The 8,819-nt window shown below is 45.1% G+C and overlaps 2 protein-coding genes across 3 annotated transcripts in view; both read right to left on the bottom strand.

The window, feature by feature from the left end:
- LOC120910546 (zinc finger protein 850-like) overlaps positions 1 to 8,819 on the bottom strand; it is a 1,103,195-nt gene that overhangs the window by 187,706 nt on the left and 906,670 nt on the right.
- LOC120910016 (gastrula zinc finger protein XlCGF26.1-like) overlaps positions 1 to 8,819 on the bottom strand; it is a 111,051-nt gene that overhangs the window by 8,290 nt on the left and 93,942 nt on the right. The window lies entirely within an intron of this gene.

The following is an 8,819-nucleotide window of genomic DNA, read 5'->3' as shown; positions in this document are numbered from 1 at the left end:
GTTATCTCAAAGCATAGAATTCAATTTGAGTTCTAGTTGCTCAGTCCCACCTACCTGATGATGGTGGGGGATGGTGGGATCTTCCTGTGTGGAATTCCAGGAATACAGAGGTCGGGGACATCTCTCTGGTGGGTTCCCATTACTGGATCCATCTGTAGGAAACACACACACTGACTGAATACATTGTTTCTATGTGTTTATCAGATGATGGGGGATCTAGGTGGAGCCTCCGTACTGCTCTCTCCTTTACAATAATGTACACCACCATACAGTTTGGGCCCCACTGTTGGCTGGGAATACAGAGGACGGGGACATCTCTCTGGTGGGTTTCTATTACTGGATCAATCTGTAGGAAACACACACACTGACTGAATACATTGGCCCGGATTCACAAAGCACTTGCGCCGACGTATCTCCAGATACGCCGCGTAAGTGCAAATATGCGCCGTCGTATCTATGCGCCAGGCCCACAAACTAAGATACGCCTAAAAACAGGCTTCATCCGACCAACGTAACTTGCCTACGCCGGCGTAGAGTGGGCGCATATTTACGCTGGACGCATTTGGCGCTCCCATTGTTTTTCTAATCACATATGCAAATGAGGGAGATACGGCGATTCACGAACGTACGTGCGCCCGACGCAGTGCGCGTAATGTCATACGTCCGGCGTAAAGTTATGCCCCATAAAGGAGGTGGACACAAGGCGACGTATTTTACGTAGGACGTGAATATGACTAGGCGTAGGTTACGTTCACGCCGTAGGCAGTGATCCGGCGTATCTTAGGGAGTAGTTCTGACGTGATTCTGAGCATGCGCACTGGGATGCGTCCACGGGACGGCGCATGCGCCGTTCGTTATACGTATCTGTCTGGCGCTCGTCCCATCATTTGCATGGGGTCACGCCTCATTTGCATAGCTCACGCCCACTTCCACCTACGTCGGCTTACACCTAAGAAACCCAGCGCAGTTTTGGCAGCACTGGCTTTGTGAATTCAGTGCTTGCCTCTCTAAGCTGCGTCGGCGTAGCGTACAGGAGATATGCTACGGCGGCATAAATGTGCGCCAGTGTCTGTGAATCCGGGCCATTGTTTCTATGTGTTTATCAGATGATGGGGGATCTAGGTGGACCCTCCGTACTGCTCTCTCCTTTACAATAATGTGCACCACCCTACAGTTTGGGTCCCACTGTTAGCTGGGAATACAGAGGACGGGGACATCTCTCTGGTGGGTTCCCATTACTGGGTCCATCTGTAGGAAACACACACACTGACTGAATACATTGTTTCTATGTGTTTATCAGATGATGGGGGATCTAGGTGGACCCTCCGTACTGCTCTCTCCTTTACAATAAAGTCTCCTCTTACCCGGTGATGTGAGGGGCGGCTGATTCTCCATCATGACGTCCTTGTAGAGATCCTTGTGTCCTTCTAAATACTCCCACTCCTCCATGGAGAAATAGACAGTGACATCCTGACACCTTATAGGAACCTGACACACACAATGATACAGTCACCATCCAGACACATCTAGTTCAACCATAAAAAAAAAAAAAAGTATCGTACAATCCCATATATCCAATTCTATACCCACAGTTTATCCAGAGGAAGACAAAGAAAAAAAAAACATTCCGTATTGGGAGATGAAATCTCTTTTCCTCTAGACGCAAAGAGTGCCCCGTTGTCCTTTGTGTTGACCGAAAAGTGAATAACTCAACACCAAGTTATAGCAAAAAGGGGAAGGTAGTGCTGCGCTGTGAATGGGGGAAGGGAAAGGCGTGTGGAGGAAATAAAAGATAATCTGTCTGTGGTTAAACCAGTACAAACAAAAATGACATCAAAAAAAGATCAGTGAACTGACTGACAACGGTGTATCAATTCTAAGCATAAATGCTATTGCAATAACTTCTTGGTAAAGTGAGATAAATAATAAAGTGATATAATAATGCAAATAAAGATATACAATGTGCATAACACAACACCCAAGTGACTGGGATAAGCCAAGCTAAAAAGTCCATGCAGCAGAGCTTAATGATATGGTAAGAACGAAAAATTGAATGATAAACAAAAGTCCAAAATAAATAAAGGTGCTGGTGTGGATCCCAACATATAATGTGAAGAAGGATGGATATCCAGTGATCCCTTCAAGGTGAGTGAGGATGTCCCCTTACCTTACTGCTGTAAGGTAACAGCATATAGATCCAAACGCCCTTTCTGGTCGTATCTGTATGGATGGTTATCCGAATGGACTGTAGTTCAAGGAAACATAAGTCCCTCTTGGTGGTCCCGTCTCAGGATTGCCAATGGCTCAAACCCAGAGGGATAAAACACCAATAGTGTGATACCGTTTAAAACATTTATTCAACAGAAAGACTACATAAGGGTACCAGTGGCGGCTGGTGCTCAAAAATTTTGGGGGGCGCAAACGAAAAAAAAAAACAATTGCAGCCTCACTGTACCTATCAATTGTCACCACTGTGCCATGCCATCAAACGCAACCACTGTGCCATCAAAACGCAACCACTGTGCCATCAAAACACAGCCACTGTGCCATGCCATCAAAACACAGCCACCGTGCCATGCCATCAAAACACAGCCACCGTGCCATGCCATCAAAACACAGCCACTGTGCCATACCATCAAACGCAGCTACTGTGCCATCAATTGTCACCACTATGCCATCAAACACAGCCACTGTGCCCCCAATTGTCGCCACTGTGCCCCCAAGTGTCGCCACTGTGCCCCCAATTGTCGCCACTGTGCCCCCAATTGTCGCCACTGTGCCCCAATTGTCGCCACTGTGCCCCCAATTGTCGCCACTGTGCCCCCAATTGTCGCCACTGTGCCCCCAATTGTTGCCACTGTGCCCCCACTTGTAGCCACTGTGCCCCCACTTGTAGCCACTGTGCCCCCACTTGTAGCCACTGTGCCCCCACTTGTAGCCACTGTGCCCAGTACCCCCCCCTGGCACTTACCTTTATGGCTTCTACGTCCCTCGATGTCCCTCGTCCCGCCCTCGATGACGCTTCAGCCAATCAGGTTACCTGATTGGCTGAGACGCCTGTCAGTCTTATCCTCAGACGTCCGGCCGGTACGTCCCGAGGATGAGCTTCAGGAAGCCGACTACAGCCTCAGGGCCGCTGGCCCTGATAGGCACTTCCACACAGCCAGTCAGCTGCCGCTATTCAGCTGACCGGCGCTCAACATCCAGCCAGCTGAATAGTGGGCGGCAGCGGCGAAAATATACAGATTCATACAGTGTATAAATCTGTATATTTTACTGGCTGTGAGCGAGCCAGAGGGGGCGGCGCTCCTGCGTCCCTATGGACGCACCGCCACTGAAGGGTACTCACATAGCTTCAAATAAAATCAGGCATATAAAAAAGGGGGAAGTAGTTCGCCAACGTCACCTCCGGTACCTCTCGGTGGACTCTTACGCGCATTCGTCACCACACTTGACTTCCTCAGGAGACGTGTCACGTGTGGTGACGAATGCGCGGGATCACTGGATATCCATCCTTCTTCACGTTATATGTTGGGACCCACACCAGCACCTTTATTTATTTTGGACTTTTGTTTATCATTCAATTTCTCGTTCTTACCATATCATTGAGCTCTGCTGCATGGACTTTTTAGCTTAGCTTATCCCAGTCACTTGGATGTTGTGTTATGCACATTGTATATCTTTATTTGCATTATTATATCACTTTATTATTTATCTCACTTTACCAAGAAGAGTTAATGCAGTTATTGCAATAGCATTTATGCTTATAATTGATACATCGTTGTCAGTCAGTTCACTGATCTTTTTTTTATGTCATTTTTGTTTGTACTGGTTTAACCACAGACATATTATCTTTTATTTCCTCCACACGCCTTTCCCATCCCCCATTCACAGCGCAGCACTACCTTCCCCTTTTTGCTATATCTTATGGTCTGATACACCTTTTAGTGCCACAGCTGTATTCTTTCCCCCCCCCCCTACTTCCTGGTAGCGCGGTAATACCCACTCTTTCAACACCAAGTTAACTATATGGGCCCTTTATATATTTATACATGTTTGATGATCTCCCCCCTTATTCTCCTCTTCTCAAGAGTGAATAAATTCAGTTCCTCTAATCTTTCCTCATAGCTGAGCTCCTCCATGCCTCTTATCAGTTTGGTTGCCCTTCTCTGCACTTTCTCCAGTTCCCTGATATCCCTTTTTGAGAACTGGAGCCCAAAACCGAACTGCATATTCCAGATGAGGTCTTACTAATGATTTGTACAGGAGCAAAATGATATCTCTCTCTGGAGTCCATACCTCTCTTATACAAGAAAGGACTTTGCTTGCTTCGGAAACTGCAGCTTGGCATTGCATGTTATTATTGAGCTTATGATCTACCAAAACCCCCAGATCCTTCTCCACTACAGATCCCCCCAGATCCTTCTCCACTACAGATCCCCCCAGATCCTTCTCCACTACAGATCCCCCCAGATCCTTCTCCACTAGGCATGTGCAATTTTTTAAGTTACAAATACGTTTTCCGTAAATTTTCGTTATTTTAGTTGATTCGTTAACATACGAATGAACGAACGGTTTAGCGCAATTAATAACGAATAACGATATTTTCAAAATAACGAATATGAAAATCAATGAAGATACGAAAGAAGAAAGAAACGAAAACATAGAAACAATGAAAATACCGAACCCCAAAAAAATAATAATTACGAAAAACAAAAAGAACGAAAATGCAAACTTACTAATATTCGAAGATCGAAAAGAAAACAACCGAAATGCCGAACAAAGAATAAAAAACAAAAATCAAAACTAACGAAAAATAAATTACGAATCTTCGGAAAACGGAAATGAAAACAACGAAAATACGAAATAATGTAAATTAGCTTTCGTTAGTACTGAAATATTTCTGGACATTGACCAATAGCCACTGAGCGCTGTCCCTTTCCTCTGAAGAGGTTTGTTCCTTCCCCCAATGAGCTTCTTTCTCATTACCTCCTGGCTACTTGTGTCTTTTTCTGTGTTAGACTGCAGTGCATCTAATTTCTAGATTTGTATTTGTAATATCTGACATATTTTAGTTTTCTTCTACGTCAGACTTCATTCTAGACAGGGTGTGTGTGCTAACTAAGACAGTCAAGTCAATCACAGTAAAGTACGAATTACAAAATTACGAAGAGTAGTGTGTCGAATAAACGTAAAATGTATTCTAACAGAATTACGAATGCAATAAAATCTACAAAAGTAAGTTTTTACCATCAAAGGAAATTAGACACGAAAATACAAATGATCATAAAGCAACGAAAATATATTTTTTACGAAAATACGAACGCGGCATGATGGAAAATATAATGTAAATACGAATAGCAAAACAACGAAAATTAAACTAACTTAAAAACGAAGGAACGAATAAAATCATTTTAAAAATACTAACGCGGCAGAATACAAAATATAACGAAAATACTAATTTCGATTCAACGAAAATTAAACTAACAGAAAAAAATGGAAACGGAAAAAAGAGTGTTACGAAAATACTAAAGAGTACGAATACGATAACGTACGTCTTACGAAATTACGACTCGTTACGAATCACGATAAACGAAAAATTTTGCTGTGCACATGTCTATTCTCCACTAAGGATCCCCCCAGTTGTACTTCTGATGGAAGTCTGATCGTGTGTATGAGGCTTAACGGTTAATGGCATTATCACAGACCCCTTTCCTATATCCTAGGGAACTAGGCAGGCGTGCCCACTATCGCACTTCCCGTTTGCTCTGGTCATAGAGCCCCTGGCAGTAAAGCCAAGATCTACTCCTACTCTGGCTGGTCTGTGAATTGGGGAGTTTGAAGAACGGGTGTCTCTCTATGTGTAATAGGCGCCCTCTCGCGCCGTATTGCGTTCCACGCTGGAACGCATACAGCGACCGCACAATGACATCATCGCCCGGGGCCGCGTGCGTTCCACCGCGGAATGCAGAAGTACGGGCCGAATCAGTGCTTTATGCACTGCACTTGTCTCCCCCCTATAAAGAGGACAGCGTGGATAGTACACGCTGTCCTATTATTGTCGGCCGTAGCAGGCTTGGCTATAATCAAACTACAGGTACCATCCATCCCCAAGCTGCAGACTATGTCACGCTGGACCCATATCAACATCTAGCTACACTGGATCTACGCTGCCATACATATTGCCAATGCTGGGGACACCTTAGGACTTGTACACACGGTCGTTACAAACCGATGAGAATGGTCCGACGGGCCATTTCTATCGGTTCACCGCTGAAGTGGCCTGACGGCCTGATATGCGTACACACCATCAGTTCAAATTCCGATCGGGTCAGAACGCGGTGACGTAAAACACACAACGTGCTGAAAAAAACGAAGTTCAACGTTTCCAAGCATGCGTCGACTTGATTCTGAGCAGGCGCGGGTTTTGAACCGATGCTTTTGTGTACTAACCATCGGTTTGGACCGATCGGGCAGCAGTCCATCGGTTCGATTTTAAAGCATGTTTTAAAATTTTGGACCGAAGGACAACGGACCGATGGGCTGTACACACAGTCGGTTTTGACCGATGAAACTGGACTTAAGGCCGTTTTCATCGGTCAAAACCGACCGTGTGTACGCGGCCTTAAAGATATCTTCCTCCAGAAGACCCTGCACTACAGAAACCCCATTGCTGCTATCAGACTACAACACTCATCCTCTGCAAACGGAGAAGTAGCATTTTTACGTAATTTATACTGCTTGGAGTTACCTGCTTCATATATTGCCCTTATCAAGTAATGTATTTAAATCTGGATTATTGAATACTATCTTGCTGCTTGGGATTATTTAGTGTGTCTTCAGCTGTCTGCTGTAGAATATCTTAAAGGGCATACACTCTCAACTCAGCTCAGCTATACTTGCCTCTCCTACGCAAAAAATTAATTGCATACAGTATTCTTAATTGCTACGTGCTTGACATACGTTCTTAAATGTATATGCGCTTCGTCCCTTAAATGTTGAACATGTTCGCTCTAACTTTTTCATGCTAAGGCTCGAAGGTATCTCATACCTGTTCCCTTGGTAGCCCAATGCATTCCTTTATGTTAAAGTGATATGATGTAGAGAACCCCCAAACTCCTGTTCTCTGATTGGAGTGAGGCCTGGGGTCCAGTACTGAAATCTCACATAACATACGGAGGTGCATTGAATTATTTCCTTAACCGCAGTTGTGGTTCACTCCCGTTCACCGTAGTTTGTGACACTATGCAGATGACATGCTTTTGTAACTAAAAGATCCAGGACCCTCGCTTTCGGGGGCCTTCAGGCTGATACAGGAATTTGGAGATTACTCCGGATTTAGAATTAAATTGCACAAAAATGTCCCTTTTCCCCATAGAGGATGCTGTGGTTCTTGCATCGGAACGCCCTATTTCTTTGTCAACTTCTTTCAAATATTTAGGCATTGTGGTTCAGCTCCCTATCTCACGGTTTCTGGAGACTAATCTGTCACCAATTGTTGGGACTTTGAAGGTACAGATACAGAAATGGCAGAATTTACGGATCACGTTGATGGAACAAATACATTTGTTTAAAGCGGGGGTTCACCCTATAAAATAAAAAATACAATTTTTTTTTTCTTCTAGCCTAAAATTCGGCATTGTAGCGCGAGCTACAGTATGCCGGTCTTAATTTTTTTATCGCCGTACTCACAGTGTAATCGTACATAGTAGATTCCGGGGAATGGGGGTTCCAATCCAGACGGAAGGTGATTGACAGCCGGCTCTGGCGCGTCACGCTTCTCCGGAAATAGCCGAAATAGGCTTGGCTCTTCACGGCGCCTGCGCATAGTCTGTGCGCAGGCGCCGTGAAGAGCCAAGACCTACTCCGGCTGTCTTCGGGGAGCGTGACGTGCCAGAGCCGGCCGTCAATCACCCTCCCTCTTGAAAGGAACGCCCATTCCCCGCGGGCAGTCAGAATCTACTATGTACGATTACACTGTGAGTACGGCGATAAAAAAATTAAGACCGGCATACTGTAGCTCGCGCTACAATGCCGAATTGTATGGTAAAATGTTGTTCTGCAGGGTGAACCACCGCTTTAAATGATTTTTCTCCCTAAATTTCTTTATATCTTCTCGAACTCCACGGTCTTTGTGACACTACGGATTTTCAGAACCATTGACTCCATTATTGTGGGATTCCTGTGGTGATCACACGCCCCCAGAGTCTCTCTAGCAGTTCTAAATATACCAGTTATTGGTTGGTTTTTCGGTGACCCTCCCAGACCTGCACTCAGATTTTTTTGCTTCGCAATTGTCCTTTCTACACTGGCGACTTTTTCCCCCAGACACCTAATGCCACTACTTTATTGGAAGCAGCGGTCGCCACCTCGCAAGAATCCCTACTAAATATGGTGTTCAGGAAGGGGATCCAGGGGAGGAAGGTGGGGTCAGTCCTGGCACTTCCTGGAAAAATATTCCATCTCTGTTCACAACGGAGAAGGGATGGGTCCTCATGGCTGTCCCCAAATAACCCTTTGTGGTGTAATAAATCCTTGGAGGAGTTTTTTAAATTAATAGATGGGCAAAATATGGTATAAAATATTTACATCACATATGCCAGGACAATGGATTATCCACTGTTACACAATTGAGGGAACAATTTGGAATACCCAGGATGTGGCATTTCTGCTGCGTCATGCAACGTTCGCTCAGTTTAAATACATCACGTGTATATAGAGTAAGGATGGGCTCCGGCGTGTTCGCATAGAACATGTGCAGAGCCCGCCAGGAAGTCGGCACCCGCGCTGCGCTAAACACAGCCAGGCAGACATTTCCC

Source organism: Rana temporaria, chromosome 8 (assembly GCF_905171775.1).
Source record: "Rana temporaria chromosome 8, aRanTem1.1, whole genome shotgun sequence".
NCBI lineage: Eukaryota > Metazoa > Chordata > Amphibia > Anura > Ranidae > Rana > Rana temporaria.
The sequence above is the reverse complement of the archived record's forward strand: the minus strand, read 5'-3'. Positions and strand labels throughout refer to the sequence as shown.